The sequence below is a fragment of the Calidris pugnax genome, unplaced genomic scaffold (genome assembly GCF_001431845.1).
Source record: "Calidris pugnax isolate Ruff unplaced genomic scaffold, ASM143184v1 scaffold39, whole genome shotgun sequence".
In the NCBI taxonomy this organism is placed as follows: Eukaryota; Metazoa; Chordata; class Aves; order Charadriiformes; family Scolopacidae; genus Calidris; species Calidris pugnax.
Genome location: NW_015090828.1, coordinates 7,167,866 through 7,190,783, shown reverse-complemented (window position 1 = coordinate 7,190,783; position 22,918 = coordinate 7,167,866).

Sequence of the window (22,918 nt, the reverse complement as noted above, 5' to 3'; positions counted from 1 at the left end):
CCAATTATAGAAAGCACAGAAAGGCAAGCATCCATAAGCTCCAAATCCTGAGCTAGATGGTTAACTTTGCATTCAATATATTAGCTTTACTAATTTTTCCTTTTTCACTTAAGTTATTTAAAGAGACTTTATATAGATACAGGTTTAGCATCACTGCTGAAGTATTTGAAGGGGAAATTCAAATTATAACTGCTTAGCAGTGGCAAGTTGTGACCAAAGAAATGATCTGGCATGGAGGGCAAAAAGGCCCAACTTGCAGAAGGGGTTGAACTGGCTGGAAGCTAGAATGCCAGAGATGGAAAGACTCCCTGTAAGAGAGTGAAGTTTCCCTTGCTGATGAGATGGGAAATATCCACAGACTTGTCTTGTAGAAATCCTGGAATGCCAGTGCCTAGGGGCCACCTTTGGGCAGCAGAGCTGGCACTGGGGGACAGACCCAACGCCTGGCTGAGGCACCCCATGCCAATGCTCACAGGATTGGTGCCACTGCAAGTGTCTATAAGGAATCAGCTTGTGATGCATCTTTGCAGACTCCTTGTAGAATCACTTGTGCTGGTAGGACTCTCTTCAATGCTTTTAAAAATATATATTTAAGCACAAATGTGTGTTTAATTTGCCCCAATGAGCACAATAAAAATTCCCCAATATATTACTGAAATCACATTTCTGCTGTGAGATTATTTTCAGATGGTAAATCTATTTGAATTTAGTTTGCTCTAACAAAATATTTTAAGTTACATAAAATATTTTTTAAAAACTCAAATCCCCGTTCCCTTTTCCACTCCAACAAATTCACTCTCACCCATTGCTGAACTGCTGCATATATAAACTAACAGCAAAATGTATCTCTGTAATACAAAACATTTACCCTCCATTAAGCCTTTGGAGTAAATTCCGATGGGCAGTTTTCAGTTATGATTATCTTCTTTTAAATGATGTTGTAATACCAGGTGCCATATTTCCTGGATGCGTGACAAATGCTGTTTCTGTGTGATTTGTTTACACCACTGGAAGCTTGCCATCAATAAGCTCCATTCCCCCAGGAAGAGTTAAAGTTGAAACATGAGTGCTGTGTGGGGAATACACTGGGTAAACTACCGCACTGCCTGTGCAAACCTGCAGTAAAATGAAATTAATATTAAATAAACATTGGTCTTCATCTATATTATCATCCTAAAAATGTTACCCTTCAGTCTTTTCCATTATATCAAAATTGGGCTATCACTTTTATTCATATTACCCTAAAGGAACTTGCAAAGATAAAAACTGGATGAATTAATTCTCTCTGCTTTACTAGAACAGCTAGGCATGTTTCTCAAGGTCTATTAGGTGTCAGAACAGGGATTCACCTACCATCTTCTACTCCCTTTCTCTGATTTTGTTTATATTTACTCTCCTAGATATTGTAAACTTGGGTTCCTTTTTCCCCCAAGAATATAGCTGATTTGTTTTCAAAAAGTCTTTTCTTTTCCTAAAGTTCTAGCTCTCCCGTGTTTTACTGTCATGAGAGCCTCACTGGTAGAAGTACTGTCAAAGAGCGCCCTGGATTTTTTCATCCTTTATTTTACTATGACCACTTAATATATCCCTCATATCTTTCAGGGATACGAACAAAAAAAATTCCCTTCTTCTCACACACCACTTCTAGAGAGTATCAGCTCCCTTCTCGGGTGATCAAGAATTTAAGTGGTCCCAAAAGAGAGAGGTTCTGGCTGGGGAAAAAAGGAAAAAAAAATATTTGATTTTTTTAACAGCTTGTTGGCAACAGCTTTATTTAAACTCACTCCACTATCACCTGTTACCATTTCCAAAGGTAAAGGTCCCAGGTCAAACAGAAAAAGATTCATTCAATCTGAGGCTGTGAGGAACTACTGTGACAGTCTACTCTGATCTCCTGCATAACACAGGTCACAGAACCTTGCATAACAATTTCTGCATCTCACCTGTAAGCTTCTAAAGCCGCCATAGCATATCTTTAATAAAGGGATACCAGCTTGACTCAAACATTGCAAATGTAGGAGGATTTGCCTCTTTTCTGGCTCGATATTCTAACAGTTTAACTAGGCTCCGTACTGAAAGAGTCTTGTCACAAGACTGTGTATTTGAGGATTCTGTAAACGTCTCTTCCCAAGGTCAAATGGGTCAAGTTTCCAGAGTTTGTGAACATTATTTATTTAATATTATATTCATAGATGATAACTCATATACATAAAAAGGTGGGGCAGTGTAAGTGACATACAAGTTGGAAGTGTTTACTAGCATCCCCTTATAGTTCTCATTAAGAGTGATAATGCAGGCAGTGGGAAGAGTATACAAACTTATTTTCTACAAGCCAAACATCTAATTAATCCTGTGTCTATTGACATTATTCTATCTATGTCAATGAAGATTTTGTGTCTGCTAATGGTCATGTAGCAAACACAGAATGTACTGAAAAGGTGGGAGGCCACCAGCATACCAATACTGCTTGAATTACGAAAAAAAAAAAGTAAAATAAAGTTATTTCTGATAATAAATAAAATTTGAAAGTCTCAAAGCCCAAGAATATTTGACTAATTAGAAGTGGAATAGAAGTTTCCTACCTGGAAAGTTACTGTGGGAGAGAAAAAAAAATACATATACGGAATAATGCCAAATATAGGGAATTTCATGTTAATATAACCACAACAATGAATATAAGTGAATCTGTTTGTCTGTTTACTAATTATATAAAGGCCATACATAGTATACAGCCAGCAGGGCATTTCCACTACTGGAAATGTATTTACTTCTAGGAAGTGTGGGCAGATACAAAAAAATAATGCACACAGTAAGTCAGCTTCATCTGTTTCCTTAGATTATACTGACAAGTTAATAAGTAACATCAACATACGAGGCTGCTGTAATATATGTGCTATTTTTATGTACATTTGGTCTACTCTGGCAGTAGGCAGAGCAAGATAAATTATTCTTGCTAAACCAAAATTGGGTCGGCCAGCTTCAGAGATTTTATGAGCCAGAACTTCTTTTCCAAGGATTCACAGTACACAAACGGCATATTATTTGTCATAACAAACCTTGGAGGGGCAGACATTGTTTAAAGCCTTTGGCAGATATTTGAATTATTTACTTTAATACTCATTCTGCTTCGTATCATTAGATTACGGTCAAAACCAGCCATTTTAATTTATTCAACATTCCCCAGTTTTTTCACCTTTCTTCAACCCAGAATATGTAAGCATAAATCTAACTAAAATACTCTTAGATGGGTCGACAATCATGGCAAAGTTGTACTGGACTGTTTTTGACAAACTGAAGTCCTGCTCTATAAGCATAATTACTCTTTTGGGACAGAGCAAGCTATGTCAATATACTATGTCTTTGTGGCATCTGACAGTAATACTTACTCATCTAGCTGGTCTATGCACTTGATAATGAAAAGGACGCAATAGTATCCCTGGCTCTGCTAGGGACCTGTGATGCCGAACAGGTCCAAGTGGCCTCTTTCTGCCTTATTTTTCTTACCTGCAGAAAAACAAAAAAACCCATACATTCCATTAGGATTCTCTAAAATCTACAAGTAAATTAGTGTTGTCATTTTATTTATTAATACACATTTACTATACTTATTAACAGAACAAACAGAAGCTCTATGAGTACTGCATAAACTCATAGTACCAAAAGACAGTTTTACTGCCATGGACTGTTAAGTTTTAACAAATATATACAAACAAATTAGTGAGACAACTGTGAGCAGTCACAGGACATGAATTAAAATCTCTTAACTACTTGGTCTCTAAAGTAATTCTTTTTAAGTAATACATAACTCTGAGCACTGGCAATGGATACCAACAGTTACATACAAATATCAAATACAGAATCTTCTTTTGCCTGGTTTTTAGAGTAGAAGACTTGATGTTGTAATATGTAGCAAGACACCACTGACAACTCATGCATCATTTGAGCAATTTTATATAGATTGTCCCCCTTTTGTTTCTGTGAGCTTTCAGCCCTAGCAACAGCTGGTAATTGTATAATCCAGTCATTCTCCACATTATCAGCTTCTTACAATAAGCAAACTTAGAGGAATCTGTTGTCTGCTAGCATCACTTTTTGCATTAGTAAACATGAAACCCAACAGTCCCACTAGATGACAAAAGACACTAATTTTGGAGCCATGCATATGAAAAAGTGATGAAGCCAGTCACTTAAGTGTAAGATTATAGATAAAGAGAAAATCAGCACCTTACAGAGAACTTCTGAAGAGCTTGGCACTTGTTAATATGAGACCAAATTCTTTGGTGTCCCATTATAGTCCCTTATCTCCTTTTGAGCTTTTACGTTTTTAAAATGGGAAGTGCACTTGCCATCTAACTTCCTGCATTTACAATGTTCTTCAACACATTTGCTATGCTCAGGGGAAAGAAGTCCACCAAACCAATGCTGAGAGATAAGTTCTTCACCTGATAAAGAATGTTATTTAATGATGTAGAAGATAAGGGGACCCTTAGTTAGGAAGTAAATAAATTATGGATTCTTCTTACATACACAGCTGCTCATGACTTAGACTTACTTACCCTTACTGGAAATTACACAGCAAGGGTCCTACATTTTATATTCATTAAAGCAAGATTTCTACTCCTTTTCCTCTTTAAAATGTAGTCAAGTCAATAAGCACTGGCATCTTCATAATGCAATTATAAAAGTGAAAATTCTACAGGACAGCTTGATTAAATTTTAATTACACTTAATAGATGCTTAATATAATACATTTTAAAAGAGAAAAGAAATACCATCCTGATATATTTGCACAATTCATTGCCTAAAAGGGATGTGCTGCTATTTTTAAAAATACAGTCTTTTTTCCCCCTTTACATAGTGAGTTTTTTTGATTTTCTACTTATTTTTAAACAGCTATAATTGAATAGCAAACATCTTTAGTTAAATTATTTTCTAAAGAATATTTACACTACTTTTCTCCACTGGATATTCTGAAATACGCTTTCTTTGTAGAAATAAAAGATACACAAAAACAAGTCAACCTTTCTTTACCTGCATCCTCACCCTTGGAATGAATCCCTTGAGTAAAGATGAATTATATGAATCAAGACTGCATTTAGAATAAATTCACTTCAGTTACACATAATTGGAAGACCTCAGAAAGTATTAATATATTGATCACAATTGTTTGAGATAATGGCCTAGAAACTCTCTTGGCACCCACAGCACCAGCAAAATCTTTAGAAAATATAGTTCACTGCTTAATAAGACTTTACAACCCAAGACAAAGAGAAAGAAAGAAGAGGAGAAAGAGACTATTTGCATTAATAGTAATGGAAGGAAATAAAAATTCTCGAGGCATTTCCTCCTTCTAAGAAACATCTTCACAAAGACATGTGGAAGGCACTTGTGCCTTGCAACTTCAAGTATCATTTTCTGGGATATTTGGATATTCTCAATTATTATTTTTTTTAACTCCAGGAATTATCCAGAGTAGCACAACCTGCCTTTCTCCAAACCAACCAAAACCCAAGCATGGGAAATATTTCCTCTTTCACCAACAGCATTTGGGATAGAAGAAACAGTAACAAGTTAGCACTTCTTGTCTTATCACAGTTAAATACCAACCATGAACAAAATGCTGAAAGATCCACTGATTCCAGGTACTGCTATTTTTACGACATATTATTCATGTGGTGAGGTTTTCAAGAATTCTCTCCCATTTAGGCATCTATAGCAAAGGAAAGCTTTTTCAAAACAGATTTTCCCCCACCAGAACAAGAAGCAATAGCACATCTCAGTATCTTCTGAACAGAAAGCCCTCTCCCAGGAAAAAAAAGTATCTGTAGAAAAAGCACTTAATTTTATCTGGTCCTGGATGATAGTCATAATTTTAGTAAGAATGAAGACAAGCATGACAGAAAAGGTGCCACTCGTCATCAGATGATATGCATGACAGTAGTTGCACACAGATAACTGTTAACAAAACCCAATTTTACACCAATAGTGGCTCTAAGCTGGATATTTTAACTTTGCAGCTCATGCAAGTAGGTAGTTAGGAACTTTTTCGTTGCTCTTTAAAGCCTTTCTAGTCTCATGCCTTCATAGTAGAAAAACAACGCTCAAATCCTTTGTGTTGATGCATGTAACAGTGCTCCTGCTTAGCAGAGGTTTACTGCTAAGCATCTCAAGCAAGTACCTATCAGTAAGCAGGTACGAAGGTAGAATTGAAGTTGTTGAAATTAACTGCTGGATAAATACTTAGCCAACATAAATAAATCCATAAGAAATTGATCTTCTGTACCTTATGTGAATTACATCAATAAACCACAAGCATGTTCTGTTAACTCAGAAGTCATATACAATGCTGTTATCTACAGTTCACTGATTCATATCCATAGATCACACACTAAAGGCAAAAAAACTTATAAAAGCATAAAAATACAGAATGAAAAAACCCTAAACTTTAAAAAAAAACACAACTTGTGCAGTCACTTTACTGTATAGTATAAACAAATATACAATGCTTGAGGTGGGCATAAAAGGTGAGAGAACAAAAACAAAATGGAAAAGTATCTTTTAAGTACTAGACTCCAACGTCCCTACAACATTCAATCTGGATCACTTTTAGCAACCTAGACAACTCCTTCATCTTCTGTCGTTCACCCTTTCCTACAAGTAGCAACCTCTGTTCTCCCAGATGCCTTTCTCAACTTTTTATGCTGCTGGGTAGAGTGCGATAGGTATAAAGAAGTAGTAAATCATTTTACCAGCAACTGTTCCATGAAATTTTTTACTGTTGGGTCTGAGAAAGTCAAGGACAAAAACCTGGTTTAAATATCACAGCAGGTACCAACTGAGCTGGCTATATAGGCTTAGGCATCTCCATTTCTGAAAGTGACTGGTCACCAAACCATCCAGAGAGCTCGTAGAGAGAAAGCTGGTGACTTCCTAGGTTATGCATCACCCAGATGTGGTGTTTGGAGGTCTCAGTGATAGGTGTATGCACTTTACTTTTGCAGGACTGACTTCTTGCTTCTTTCAAGTTAAACTAATGACAAAATATCACTTAAGCAAGCTAGTTTAGGCTTACTTTTTAGATATTTGCACAAGGAAATCTAGGAAATATCAGCAACACAATCGTGAGACTTCTGTCTCACGCTGAACATAAGCCTCACAAGGCATCCTTTGAATTCAGTAAAAAACTTCTATCTTTGAAGGATCAGGACTTTTGGTTACCCGTGGATGCCTGAGTTTTCTACTTGATTTTTCATTTCCTTCCTCTAGCTGTGAACAACACAGAAAAAAGAAAAATATTAAGACATTTTCTGTCATGGGGGTTCAGTTCTCAGACCTGCGACTTATACAGGAGATGATGAGTATGAATATAAATCTAAATGCAAATGTAGAAAGTAAACATCCAAAGTGCACGTGTTGTGAGAAGATGGGATCTCTTCCCTTGATTGATACTGCCATTTAATTTAGTTTTAAATTAACAGCCTGTTATTTATATAATTTTTAGCTACAGATTGACCCTTTCCATTACCTTTCTTCAAGGATTTAAAATACTGAAGAACGAAAAGCTATTCCCCAGCTTATGAAGTTACAGATAAAAGATGTATGTATTACTAGAGGGAAGAAGACAGGGTGATTTTCATAACACTTGGCTATTTCAGTGAAGAAACTGTTCATTTCACTTAAAACATCTTTCTTTCTTGCCTTTTTGGTTCCACTGTACTCCTATCCTTACAGAACCAGAAATCAGAAAAGTGAAATGCTCTTTCTGCCAGACTTTCAGCAACACTCTCTGGCTGACCTTAAAAGATTAACTATGAGAAGCAACAAACATCATGTCACACCTGAGAGAAGATGCCATAATATTTCTTAATGAGAAACTTGAGGTATTTGCTAATATGGTAAAGAAAACAATTTTATATTTTATATAAAGTTATTTGCTAATATGGTAAAGAAAACAATTTTATATTCTTAAAAGCAGACCTCAACAGGTCTGCTATGTGCTTCAACATTATTCTTCACTACACTCCACAACTGCAAGCATCTGATAAGCTGAAGCAAGTTCAGCAGAGGGCCATCAAGATTGTCAGGGGCTGGAGCTCCTGCCCTGTGAGGGGACATTGAGGAAAGTGGGCTTGTTCTGCCCGGAGAAGAGGTGGCTTTGGCCTAATAGTGCCTAACAGCGCCTAACAGCAGTTCCTCCAATTTGGAGGGATGGTGTAAAACACATGGTAGAAACAAGGGTAAGAACAAGGGTGAAAAGGTGTTTGGCTGAAGCTGAGCCCAGGGAAGGAAGAGGAAGGGTACTTCTCTAAAGGTTAAATTGTTTGTATTTTCATTTTTTCTCACTATATGAATCAGTAGTTAAGTTTGTGATAATTGCCAATAAATTAAGTAAAATTCCCCGAGTCAAGCCAGCTTCGCCCATAACAAACATGCTATGATTTGATGAACTATATTCTTATCCTTGTATGAAATTCAGATTTTCCAAAAATAAATTAAATTAATTTTCCAAACTTTCAAAAATTAAATTCAGACTTTCCAAAAGATAAAAACTGTGTGCTTGACTGCATATGCACTAAACTAGACAGTACTAATATTGTCATTAGCAGTATTACTTCCTCTGAAGTACCAAAGGAAGATATTTTCTTGAAGCATATGGTTAACATGCTTGGAAGCTGCATCCACTTATAAAAGACTATGAATAGAAAAAAAACCACATACTACTAAAAATTTCACAATAAAGTTAACTCTAAGGTGGTCACAGGAAAATTAAAATAAAGTCAAATTTGGTATTGAAAAAGTGCTTTTCAGTGAAGAAAGAAAACAAATGACATATGGTGCAAAATGCTTGTAGTTAAGGTTATTTTAATTATGCGTTACCAAAAGTTTGTTTGCCAAAAAGACAAACCATTTCCTGCCTAGTCATCCACCCATGCCCATCCACACACCCCCCCCAAAAGGAGGGGTACTAAGCCATAACAGAAACCACAGCTGTGAGGTCTGAAAGTACTAACAAATTCTCTTGTGTCAGTAAAATGACAAGAACTGGTTCTTATGAACTATTAATAAGCCCATACTTATAAGTATTTAAACAATGCTCTATTCAGAGCTGTCAGACATAAGGTGACAGACAGAGAAAGGATTTCAATGATTCAGCACTACATACTGCTCACTGAAAATATCAACCAAGACACACGTTCTCATGTTGGGTCTGTTCTGATGGTTTCTAAAAATTCTAGATACTGCAGTTTTTAATAACTAAATTTGTTTTCCAGGTAGGATCCAACCTGCCTGACATGGTATTTCTGATCATTTCTGTCCTCTATTCTGTCAGGTTCAAAAAACTTGGCAGAACTCCAACTACTATAAAATGATCTTTTAGGCATGACCAGAACAATCCTCATAACTCAAACACAGTTGCTGAAGTAGTAGCATCACCATTTTCTAATAAATTAAGCTATATTGTGTGGAATCAACATAGGTTCTATTCCACCTGTTATCTGATAAAATTCATGTTATAAACAATTCTCAGGTGGATGGCAAACTCAGCAATGAAACTTGGTCCTTTTGCATGAACTTATCAAGATATAGTAAAGCTAGAAAGAGAACAAAGGAATATCATGACTAATTTCACAGTTCAGCATGGGGAAGTTAAGGAAACCTGAATTCCTAACCATGTCCTCAAAAAAATCTTTTAAGCAATTTATGCCATGTATCCCATATTATTAAAACCTTGCCAGTCTTCAGAATCCCCTTACAGAGGGAAGAGACGGATTTCACTCTTTGGTGTCAATGCTCCTTGTCCCAACTGCTCAGCATTTCAAGAACCAATAGACAAAACACTCAGACATCCTTGCACCCATCCAGTGTGATGGGGCAAGAAATGGGAAGGAACTTTCTATTTGTCTACTACAGCTATGTGAAAACAGTTCCAATGGAAATGCATGGATATATCCATAAATGTGCGGGGGCGTTGAGCTTTTTTGCAAAAAATAACTCCTGCAACACGCAGAGTAACTCAGGTTGGAAGGGACCTCAAGAGCCCTCTGCTCCAACATCCTACTCGATGGAGGGTGAGCTGTGGGCTTAGACCAGGCCAATTGTTTGTCCACAGGGAAGTGATTCCATAGGTTCCTCTCTAGGAATCTATCCTAAAGGTTGGTTGATGAAACTGGCATATTTAGCTGTACTTCCATGAGGGGAATTACCAGGACAGCTATGACAGAACTTTTTTTCCACAACACCAAGTAGCCATACTTCCTTAGGATACATTTATAATACAGATCTCCCACTTGAGCCACTTCAGAAAAATATGACATCTTTTAAGTTACCTTTGCCTAACAGACCATCATTTGGCTTCTGCACATGGTTCTTTGCTTTAAGACATGGTTTTTAATGTACTGGCTTACCCTCAAGCTAGAGAGCACCTTTGAGCACCACATAGTGCAAAAAGCACAGCAATCTGCCCTGGAACACAGGGGGTCTGTTTCACCAGGATAACAGTGTCATCTTGGCTAATTGTGAAAACCATGCAATGACTCCAGTTTGCTTGCAAGCACAGTTTTAAAGGTGGCAATGGCAAAAAGAAAAAAAAAAAAGTTAGAAAACTGCCACCACTGGATACTTTTCAAAATATGACATAAAGCTTCAACATTTACCTCTGAAATTTAAACAAAACTGAAAAAAAAAACCCAGTAGATAAATCCTGTATAATAAATGTGTATCACATTCAGATACATTCCTAAGCTTGTCATCTAGACTTCAGAGTTCTTTTCTACAGTTCAATTAAAAGATTTTTAAAAAAGGAAAGAAGAAATATTTTCTAGAGAACTATCAGATATATTCTTTAACAGATATGCTTTAATTAATGCCTTTGGTTAAAAAGAGTACTATAAAGTCATTATTAACACAAGTACTGGTGATCTACATTCCATTAGTCCATAAAACTTGATAAACTATCAATAGTTCAACTGTCATCAGCATTTTTCTGACTGCTTTATGATACAGATAGATTGAGTAGGCTGAGCTTTAATTCCAGTTTTGTTATAATGCCCCTGGTAAACGTGATCTGGCTTTCAAATCACTGCAGCAATGCAGCTGAAAAAATTAAAACATATTTTACTGGTGAAAGAGCATAAACAAATAATTTTCATATTTTACTGGTGAAAGAGCATAAACAAATCATTTTGTTTCATACTTCATACTTCATACTACTTCATACTACTAGCATTCATTTTATTTCTTATGCAGGTACTCTTTCTGTAGCTTTAAATATTTCACTGATTATTTGCCTGCTAGAAATCAGGAATGAGTAGTAAGTTAGGTAAGAAATTACTGTCTACATCTGAACTTTCATAATTGACAGTCTAAGGACTACATGCATGCTGACAATAAACCCATCTTTGTATATTCTTTATGATGGGAGCTCTGAGCATCTTTCGTTTCTATGGTTCTAAAAACTGGCACCATTAAATACTCCCCAAGAAAGTGTCATACATTTGCCAGTGCACAAACACGCTACTCTTTCTATTTTGGGGGAGAGGAAAGGGTTAGAATAATTAGGGAGAAAATAAGCCTAGGTAAGTAATGGAAGGTTGATTTACATAAGAAATTACTAAGTCTTGTCAGCTAATGTAAGCTCTAACTCAAATAAAACCCCAAAGTAGTAGGTATAGGAAGCATTTTCAGAATGAGCAGAACAGTAATGAAAAAATGTCTATAGGGTTTTATTAAAAATGCACTGAAGAAGATCATTGTCTTAACACTGAACAGAAAACCTAATAGTTGATGAAGTAACAGCTATTATTTGTTATTATGATCAGTATACCAGTAGTATTCAAGGACTTCACCCTGCTGACCAAGCATACACGGTGGAGAGAGTCCCAGACTCCCAAATTTAAGCGATATACCAAAAAGAAAACAAAAGGGCAAAAGGAAGGAGTTATTAACCTTATTTTAATGATGGAGAACTGAGGCATGGAACATCCGTGCAGTCCAGAGTTAATGCTTACAGGTCACATAATATATCTCTCAAATTTTAACACCACTCTAAGGCGTGAGAAATGAATACTTACGACATTCCAGCATGATCAGGACAAATGCAAATCATCATTTGCATTTTCAGACTGTTTCAATTTCACTGGTGTTCCTGTATCCAATGTTTCCTATTTGCTGTGGCTAAATCTTTTATTAAAACATCTTAAAAATAACCAATAAACCAAAAAACGCACATTCTTCTTTCTTGTATTTGAATTAAGATATTGCAGATAAAATCTCCCTTCAAAAATACTAATGGAACTTGTAAGTGGGTGGTGAAAGAAGGCTAATTTAAGTAAAAACAATAATGCGAGACAACTGTGTATACGTAGTGCCATAAAATGCCTCAACTCTATTTTATCATTCAATTAAGAACTGAATCTTACCAAAAACTTGTTTTTCTGTGCAGAAAAAAGTCTTATTAGAAGATCAGATACATATGCTCTTTTTCTTCTCGTCACTACTTTTCAGCACAGCATTATTAAATACTTTGTAAATTCAGATTAAAAATTGAGCCCTTCATTGGAAGCACTTAAGGCTAATTATTAATAATAATCTAAAACAATCAAATATCACTGACATTAAAACTTAAAAAGTAATTACAAAGTACGCTACCAAGTTGCAGTGAAAGAAATCATACTACCAGCTTCTTCGCTGTACATTTTAATCATTACCATTCACATGCAAGATCTTCCTCATATTCACAGAGTCCCAGTAATAGCATTTTCACTCTGAAAATTAAGTTCTGTCTTGCAAATTCTCCTAGTTCCAGCACTCTACACCACCTCACTAGCTGGTGATAATAATTACTAGTTAGTAAGCTCAATTCTAACAAAAAAGAAGCTCTAGCTCTCCTCTCCTTATTGATCTTTTTCCCAGTTGATCTCAATCCGTACAAAGAAAACAATCAAACAAAACACAACCCCCATTAACAGCAACAACAAAAAAATTCAAAACAACATAAAGGGGTATCTGTTCACAAATCCACATTCTTGTCAGAACATGTGTGTATGCCTCCCCAGCTCCCTGTAGAAGACAGCAATCAAATTACTTGTATTTCTCTTTTCTTCCTACTTTCTTCCTGATTAAGATGGCAATGCTCTGAAAGGTATGATTTTGCTGCAGTATCTTTTTACAGTTAAAATGAAAGCAAGAGCTCAGAGTACCAAACTCTGAATAAAATATTCTACTGTCCTGGCAGATTCTACATCTTAAACCAGTGCATCTCACCTGCATTCAACAGAGCAGGTCTGAAGCTCTGTTGACTTGCATGGACCACTGCTTCTGTACTTAGCTCTGGACTTGCATATTACATAGGAACGCAGTGAGTGGTTTAGAAAGGCAGTTGTTTTCATAGGCCAATTGTAAGTCAACACAAAGAAAACAAAATATTTTTGACAGAAAACCTGGAAAACTATTTCCCTAACAGATCCTAGCATTGTATTGTGGATTTCCTTCTTTACCAAAGCTCAACTCCCTTTTCCTCCAGCAACCTTAAAGGGGCCTACTTTTTTTTTATTCCCCCCACAGCCTTTATTTACAAAGGCTGTGAAAAGGCAGTTTCCGTTGCAAAGTTATATGAAAGTATTGACTAAAACTCCTTTGTCAGTACATACAAAACCAGTTGGCTTACAGGAGGTTATTTCTCATAGCATGTTTATGGAAAAGAATTTTTTTAAATCTGCAACTTTTTACAGTGAGGATCATACAGTTCACTTCTCAATCTCTCAGAAGGTACTAAAAACAAAACTATGTTTTATAAGACAGCAGCATCACACATCGGTGCTACAAACAACTTTCACCACAATGTTATTCCTGGGGGAAAAAAGGAGAAATTTCAACAAGGTTCTGGACTGAGTGTTTTTCTAGTACATAATTGCAGTCTGTAGTTTCCATCTTCTCCTATTATAATTTTCCACGTCTAGCTGTACATACATGAACCTATTATGGCAAAACTTTCACCACCAACCACAGTACTGCCTGCAAGTGCAAAAAATTTTAATGCCCTGGAAATCTAGACAATAAATTTGAATAAGCTGTTATTGACATTTGGAGAACAAATGGTGTGTATTCAACCAGTGCTTCTCCCTCCTCCTCCCTCCTGCTCTCCTGGCAACCCCTCATTTTCAGGGTGCTGAAATGGAACATAGATTAGTTGCAAGTAATTTATTTTCCCTTTTCTTTTGGAATTATCTAACTGCAATGGCTACTGTTAATAACTAATTAAAACTTAAATTGTATACTCTAAGGACAGTCACATTAAAATGGAATAGAAAATAATGCTTGGATGCAAATCCTTTGTTTACAGTGCAACTAATCATCCCACAGAGCTGGGATAAGAAGGGTCTGTGTATTCTCCTGATAGGAGAAAATAAGTCCAAGAGCAATGGTAGCTGAGTCCTATGAGTTCTTGCTGGGATGAAAAAATTCTCAATCCAACAGTATTCTGGCCTGAGGGCAACGGAATCAACTTTGAAGAGTACTATGAAATCATGTGCAACACTGTAAAACTGCAGATGCCAGACAACTTGTAAGTTACCTTGACCCTAAGATAAGAGCAGGTCTGATTGTGAGCCTGATGTAAATCTATCGGGGCATTAAAAGACTTGGTACTTTTTGTTGCCATCTGAGCCAGAGATCAATTTCTGGATAACCCTGATCTTGAGAAGATGTCTTGAAGGATGGGTCTAAGATCTATCGTTACAATCCTAGAAGTCAAATTTCCTGAGACTTTCTTTTCATCTGCATTCTATGAGCTCGGATACTTGAAACAACTGGCAGATGTTCCATACAAAAATTTATTTTTTTTCACATGGGAGGAAGAATTCCGCATCTGTTGATTAAAAATATTTCATAAGAGTGGCACTGCACAGGATCAAAGGTCTATTTAGTCTAATCTGCTTTCTCATAGGAGCGGATGCTACGGGTGCAAAAATAATCTTAGTTCTGGCATTTGGTACCTCTACAAAACATAATCTGTTCCCTTGCACATAAATTGTAATTATCTTTCATTACATGATCACAACTGTTTTTCCCAAAGAACTCCAGCCTCAGTTATTGCTAAGAGTGAACGCTGGTCAATTAAGCACCCAGCAGGCATTATTTTGTTTAAGCCTTATTATTCTTTATAAGACGTGTTAACATGTCAGAATATTTATTGCATGCTATTCAACCATTAGTTTAAAGACAGAATGATTAATGCTGGATAAACTTTTCCATGTCTCTCATCCTTGTATTATTTTAGCACTCAGCAAAAAAGTAATGGATTAATCTGTAATGTACCCCTAAAGACGATACTGAATTATTATCCCTAATTTACAGAAGAATTAAAAGACGGAAAATCGTCTTAGCACTGAAAGGTACGTAACCTCATTTGGATTGAATTTCTGAAAGTCAGATCTCAAGTTTGGTGAACAAAACCAAAGTAGACACCATTAGTAATCCCTTCTGTTGTCTAGTCCAAGTGACTTAATTTGCAGAATGCAGATGCTCTATTGAATGGACAAAACCAAAAGCCAGTTGAGTAAGGCAACCTCTCAAATCAGCCTCTGAGGTCATCCTCCTTCTTTTCTCTTCTTTGATCTATGATAAAAATTACAATATCTGCATCAAATAGGACTTAGGCTATATCTAACACATTCTAATACACAACCTTGATTCATCCATTTGAGCAGGTTAACGGTCAACCCTGTTAAATGAAGAGGAATAACCTCATGGAAAAACAGTATGCAAATGTGCCATATAATAATATACCATCCTGCATAAACTTAGAAAAGGAAATTTAAATTCTAAGAGTGCCTCCTTCACTGAGATAACTCAAGTTGAACTTAAATAGAACAGTGAATCAGAACCATGGGGAGCCAAATTTCTGAATGTTAACAGAGAAGTCTTGCCTAGGAGCTGGCTCACTGGTGAGAACAAAGATCACAATTTTTTATTAAAAAAAAAAACATTAAATGGAAAGTTTTGGCATAGATGTCAAGTCAGGACAAACATAGATCTTCCTTAATAACAGCTAGTTTTCTCTGTTTATGTGTGATTTCACCCAATTAACTGGTACCATGTACAGAATGAATAAAACTCATTATTTCCATAGGCAACAATGTCAATCCTAAATGACAGATTGTTATATGCTAAAGAAGAAGCACAATATAACCTAATACAGATTAAAAACACATTCTAAGTCTTGGTGTTTCTAGATTATGCCAGTGAAATGTGTAAAAACATAGCTTTAAGGCCTAAACATAAATATATTTAAAACCTTCTGTAACACTTTCCCTGGGGAGTTTTATTAATATACTCAGTGTTTTTTAAGACATGAAAATGAATTTATTACATTAAAAAAGATCACAGTCCTTCTGAATCTGGCATATTTGCTTTTAGTTTAAGTCTGCTGATTTGCTATGAGTATCTAGATGGTTTAGTATTTAATTATAAAGACTAGAAAAGGAAATCTCTAGATATGCATAGGTTTTTTTCCTTAGCATATTTGCTTTTAGTTTAAGTCTGCTGATCGGCTATAAGTATCTAGATGGTTTAGTATTTAATTGTAAAGACTAGAAAAGGAAATCTCTAGATATGCATAGGTTTTTTTCCTTATTTTTCCCCTTGTTGTTCCCTCCCCTTTTTGTTCTGCCACTGAAAGGGTATTTAAAACAGGAGTCATACTTTTCAAAATGTGAAGTCCGTGAGCACAAAATGGACATATCTGACATTCTCCTGCCATGATTTTGTATTTTGAACTACTGTAGCGGATATCAATCTTTTGACAAGTTGGTCTCTCACCTCTGCTCTCTCATATATATTTTCTATTAGCTAGCCAATGTATAATTAAAAACAACCTTCAATATAACTGATCACCTACATGTCACTGATTTTTTACATTATTTCAGGAATGGATCAATGGCATTTAGTATTTCAAAACATGAGATAAACTTCCTGACAACCTTTGATTTTGAAAGTGTCTTATCTATTGTCAAAATACAATTTCTTTTCTCCATGACAAATCCTACTAAATAAATGCCTGTCAGTGATGGCAAACCAGCAGTTTCAGAGAACATTTCACCTGGTAATAGATGTCCAGTGAGACTCTGTGTAATGTTATTTTATTTCTACAACTCAGCATTCAGATTTAAAAGCTTCTGAACTTTCTTTAATTTTGCAAACGAAGGTATCTTTTTATGGAAGAGCCCCTTTGTGTCCCTAACAACCCTCTACTATTATTTCCCTATTCCAGTGCTATTACATGAAAGAAAAAGATGCCTAAGTGTCATTTGGCCTCAATGAAAAATTCATTTCAAGCCATACAGTTTCTCATCAAGTATGCTTATACTCTTCCCATGTTCATTACTTTCCAAGGAAACAATACTACTACTGAATCCAGAAAAACTTCCTTTCCACATCAATTTAGCTTTCTGTCGAGAAAATTCATGTTAAAGCCCCTATCCCCCATCAATGTAATTACAGCATACAGAACATTTCATTACTTTGAATAAAATTAACTCTTTTCAAATGGAAACATGATTTTAAAAACACTGTTTTCAAAACAAGTATATGTTACTGGCTCGTGCGTTTTTTATTAAAGAGAAATCTCTGGTTTGGAGAAAAAGTAGATATTTACCCAAATAAATAAAGTCATACTTTTTCAAATTACCTAAATACTTATAAAAAGTATTTTCAGTGGAATAATTACAGCACAGATATATAACTGCTATTCATGCTGACTAGCACTTATTCCAATAGTTACAGTGAAATACTGTGCTTTACAGTAGTAATTTAAAGTCTTCAACAATTCTATTATACAGTTTAGAGTAAATATTACTCAGTTGGAATAATGACTGAAAAGCCTGTGATCTTTTATTAGATTCTGCAGTATGAATGAATTAATGGAATTTTGCAAACAGAAGCGATACACCAGAGGTATCTGAAGAATTCTTGGGAATACACGCATTTGTTAAGCTTGTGCCTGGTTTTATCAGTTTCATGTTTCAAGTAAACCGCACCTGTTCACAACACCTACAGACGTTGTTGATCCAAGAAGCAAAAAGCTCTATGTCGAGTTGCTTTCAAAACCCAAAACTGCATCAGAATTTTCTTCCTGACAGGCCTGACAGGCCAGTGACTGTAACCAAATCACTTGGTTACCTTAACATTATAATTTTGTTAAGGGGAAAAGAAGGTTGCTATTGCTAGATGCAATGCTAAAATTAATTCTCCTTCCACTAGCAGTGGTTTTAAATAAGCAAGGAAAGATGATATCAACAAAAAGTAAGTCTCGTCACCAGATAGGAAAATGGGTTAGAGAAACAGAAGGCTACCTTTTCAAAGACTGATTAGCATAGCTGCACTGAGTTAATGAATGTGAAGGTTTTGTATGCATGCCAAATAAAGGCTATTATTGTAGGCACTTAAAGTCCTCAGAAATCATTGAAATATGAACTTGAAGGTAATGTGTGCAGCTAACAGGTAAGTTTTGCTTATGAACAAAACATACTGTTCTTTCACTCATGTCCTTGACAGACACACTTTGGGCGTAACTTCTGGATGACTTTGAGCTCAGTGTCCGTTGGACAAGTAGTGACAACACCCATAGAACCTGACAGATTCCAGCTGCAGCAAAAAAAAAAAAAATCATACAAAAGAAGACAGCTCAGGTGGCAGATGAAGGCTACTCAGTTCCTCATCAGACTCTTTATTCCTAGGGAAATTGCTTTCTTATGCGTATGATACATTCCAGTGACACTTCCTACCTAACTTGAAATATATCTGTAGGAAGAAAGGAATATTCTATTCTTCAGATGCTACAAGTAAGAAAGTAGAAAAACTAAAGTTTTCTTGCAACATGAACCTTGTAAGACCTGTACTTTGATAGACTAGTCTAAATTCCAAAACAGAAGCACTGGATGTCGTCATCCCTAATGAAGAGACCTTTATGTTTGTCACTCATAATTACCTAAGGGAAAAATATTTCTGACTCTAGATGGTATTTAAGAAGGTTAAAGAGTTCTTCCTTCCTGAAGATATCAAGTCTATGCAAGAAGTATTCAGTGACTGGACAAAGAACAGAAAGGAATCTTATGAAATTAAAAAAAAAAAAAATAAGACAAACATAAATTCTGGCAGCTGGGAAGGGAGAACCCCTTGCAACAAACAGCATAGACTGGGGGCTGGCTGGCTGGGGAGCAGCTCTGCTGGAAAGAACCTGGGGGTCTTGGCAGATGAGAAGCTGTGAAGGAGCATGCAGTGAGCCCTGGCAGCAAAGGTGGCCAAGAGTATCTGGGCCATATGAACCATGGCAGAGCCTGCAGACTGAGGGAAGTGATTATTCCCCTGGGGTTGGCTCACATTAGACCACATCTAGACAATGTGTGCAGTTTGGGGCCCCTCAATACAGGAAAGACTTGGTCAACTGAAGCAAATTCAGCAGAGGACCATCAAGTCATGAAGCATTTGCTCTGCACAGAGATGCTGAAGGAAGTGGGCTTATTCTGCCAGGAGAAGAGGTGACTTCAAGGGCACCTACTAGCAGCCCCTTCAATAAAAGGTCAGCAAGAAAATGGAGCCAGGATCTGAACAGCAGCACATAGTGGGAGGGTGAGAGTCAACAGGAGTAAGCCAGAACAAAAGCGGGTCAGCCTGGCTACAAGGAAAACATTTATCGTCAGGAGGACAGCCCAGCAGTGGATCAGGTTGGCCAGAGAGGTTGCCCAGTCCCCCTTCTGGGAGGCTTCCACAACATGACTGGATATTGCCCTGAGCAACCTGGTCTGACCTCACAGCTGACCCTGCTTTGAGCAGTAGGTTAGGCTGGAACCCTCCTGAGGACCTTTCCAAACTGAAGTATCCTGTGATCCTACATATACAATTAGACTTGCCAGCACGCAGTTCCAGAACACACACAAGGCCCAATAACCAATTGAAGTGAGCAGAAGTCAGATACAAACATAACAAGAAAGCAAGTAAGAAAGGCACCCTATGTCAAAACTGCTTATTAGACCATTCAGGTCAGCCAAAAATATTCAGCTACCCATTGCAGTCTGTCTCTAGTGCTGTTGCCAACACATCTGTATGGCAGGATTTTGTTTGCTTGTTTTAACAAAAGCCTAAATCCAGTAATAGTCAGCCAAAAATATTCAGCTACCCATTGCAGTCTGTCTCTAGTGCTGTTGCCAACACATCTGTATGGCAGGGTTTTGTTTGTTTGTTTAACAAAAGCCTAAATCCAGTAATGGTTTTGGAGCAGATCACAAGAGTTTGCAAAAAAATGTTCCAGCATGAATGCATCACTCAGAAGCACCTTGATACATAGGCTTTTCATAATATCTTTTCTTATATTTAACATAAATAATTAGTAAAACTTCAAAAGTCTTACAGTCTCAGTCTCCAAGACAGCTAGAATTATTCTCCTAGTTGCATATCAAGCTGAATGCTGAGGACATACATAAGCTCTCAATTATAAGCCGTGCCAGTAGCTCCACAGAAATTACCAGGATACTGAGAGCTTACATTTCAGCACATGTAAGTATATTCAGAGGATGAATGGAAATTGTGTCTGCCCTGTTTGCCACAGGAAAGCATTTGGTTATAGCTCTCACTTTCCTTTCGTATGACTTCAAAAGGACTGGCCACCATCTACTAAGTTCAAGCAAAATGCATATTAAAACGATTACAAATTTCTCCTATGTAAGGAGGATGCAAATTCCAACTTCAATTTGCAGGTGAGTTGCTCAACTATGCAATTCTTTCTAAAGCTTTATTGCTGCAGTAAGTCAGACTGACAGCTGTATTTGTTTGGAGCTAAACCAGCACTACAGGCAGAAAGGGGCTTCCCTGCATCCTCTGTTCAGTTCAGCCTTTTTTGATGCGTCTGATGCCCTCCCAGCATCTGTACTGCTCACACTCCTGTTTCAGTCACAGCACTGCACAGCACCAGCAGTAAGAACAGTGCAGTTGTTTTATTGTGGTTATTTGTTGTAGTTCCAATATCATAGCTAGCATGTAGTTCCAATGACTACTGCACTTTCCTCAAATTATTTAAAATTATGGAAGTTTTTAACAGCATCTTTTACTGGCAGCTCCATGACTAAGTTACACAACAGAAAAAAAGCAAGCATTAATTACTGTTAATGAAAACAAGAGACTGCTTCTGTTCTCTGATTTAAACACCCCCAGCACGTGCATGTGTTATCACATCAATGCTAATGACAAGGTACTGCATCTCTGTAGATGACAGCTAATTGCTTTCGATGGAATAAACTCTATGCTGATTATTCAGTATCTTGACAACTTAAAAAAAATACTACCTTATTTGGCATAACACTTATCAAAGCATGCAGATTATAATACGTGATCTCCAAGATAAAAGGTGCTTTATGTCATTGAGAAATAGTAAGAGAAACTTCTTTGTCAGCATAGTTCAATAGACTATTTTGCTTAAACCTGATAATCCTTGTGATATAAAATCAAAACCTGTCTTGGTGGTATAAGAAAAAAAACTCCCAACAAACCCTGAATAACAGTCTGGTTCTATGATTTGTCTCAAACTGCATTGTTTTGACAAGAAATTTGTAACCAACCCCTAAAAAGTCAAATTTTCAGGGGCTCAATCTCCTGAAAGTATACAGCCTATCATGTAAATAATTAAATATCTATATTATATAAATAAATAAAAGCGTACATCTGGGGGAGAGAAATAATGAGTTTACTTAACAGTATGCATTGATAAACCCAGATAATACATTATCTTAAATGGTTTGTTTTTTAAAAATCTATTAAGAGGTATCAGCAAATTGCTAAGTGCAAATTCTACTTTATTTAGTATCCTAAATAGAAGAATAATTATACACAATTCTTCAGTATACTTAGTCTTGTCATGTACGAAACTTGTCTTCAAATAGACCTACATTTACAAGCATTTCTTAATTTACTGCACTGACTTGAAAAATTTCCAGTGAACATACACCAGTCTACAGGTTGCTCATGAATTTAGCTGCTAGTAAAACTATTTAGAAAATTTTAACACTAAAATGAGAGTGCAGTATTATGTCTTCTAGTTACTATTAAGTATATATTTAATATATAAATTTAAAACTTCATTATTTGGATATGTCTATTCAACTGTTGTAATTCTGCAGAGCAGTATGAGCTACTGAGGCTCTGGCTATGTTAAGAAAATTAAGTCAAAATAATAAATTATCCATGTGGGGTGCCTTTTCTGGAAATCTGGAAGATCTTCTTTTATTATTTTGGCAAAATTTTACTTTGTCCCTTCCCAGCTGATTGAGAGAAAGACTGATCTCTGCTGGTAAAGCTTCTGGTCTGCTTACAATGGTCTTAACACCTATCGTTTTCTATTAACACACTGTGTTTCCACACATGCAGTCCTGTCTTGCTTTGAATCTGATCATGTCTTTATCAATCCAGCTGCTAAATGACACGCCTCTGGCCAGACAGTTGCAACACTAACTGATAAAAAATTTAAAATGCTTTGTGTGTAAACATAAATGTATTCTACATGAAGAGCAGATGGTGATTAATAGGAACCAAGGATATAATACATGTACTAATTCTCTTCCACAAAAAACATCTCATTCAGTGCACAGGTAAAAATGTAACTTCAGACCCTCCTCCTTCTCCCAACCAGTTCACTGATGGTCAAACTAAAGATATACACCTCAAGCACCACAGAGTTTAGCCCTAAATGAATAAAACCTGCTGTTGGCAAGTATTGACAGAAATAGAGATTGAGAAGAAAACTTAAAAAAGAATAATTTCCCAACAAAAATTCCATTCCACCACATTTGCAGGTTTTGAAATAAAGACCGTACTCCCGTAAAACATAGTTGATGCCTTGCCCAGGCCTAGTTTTGGGTCCCTGCAATGATGC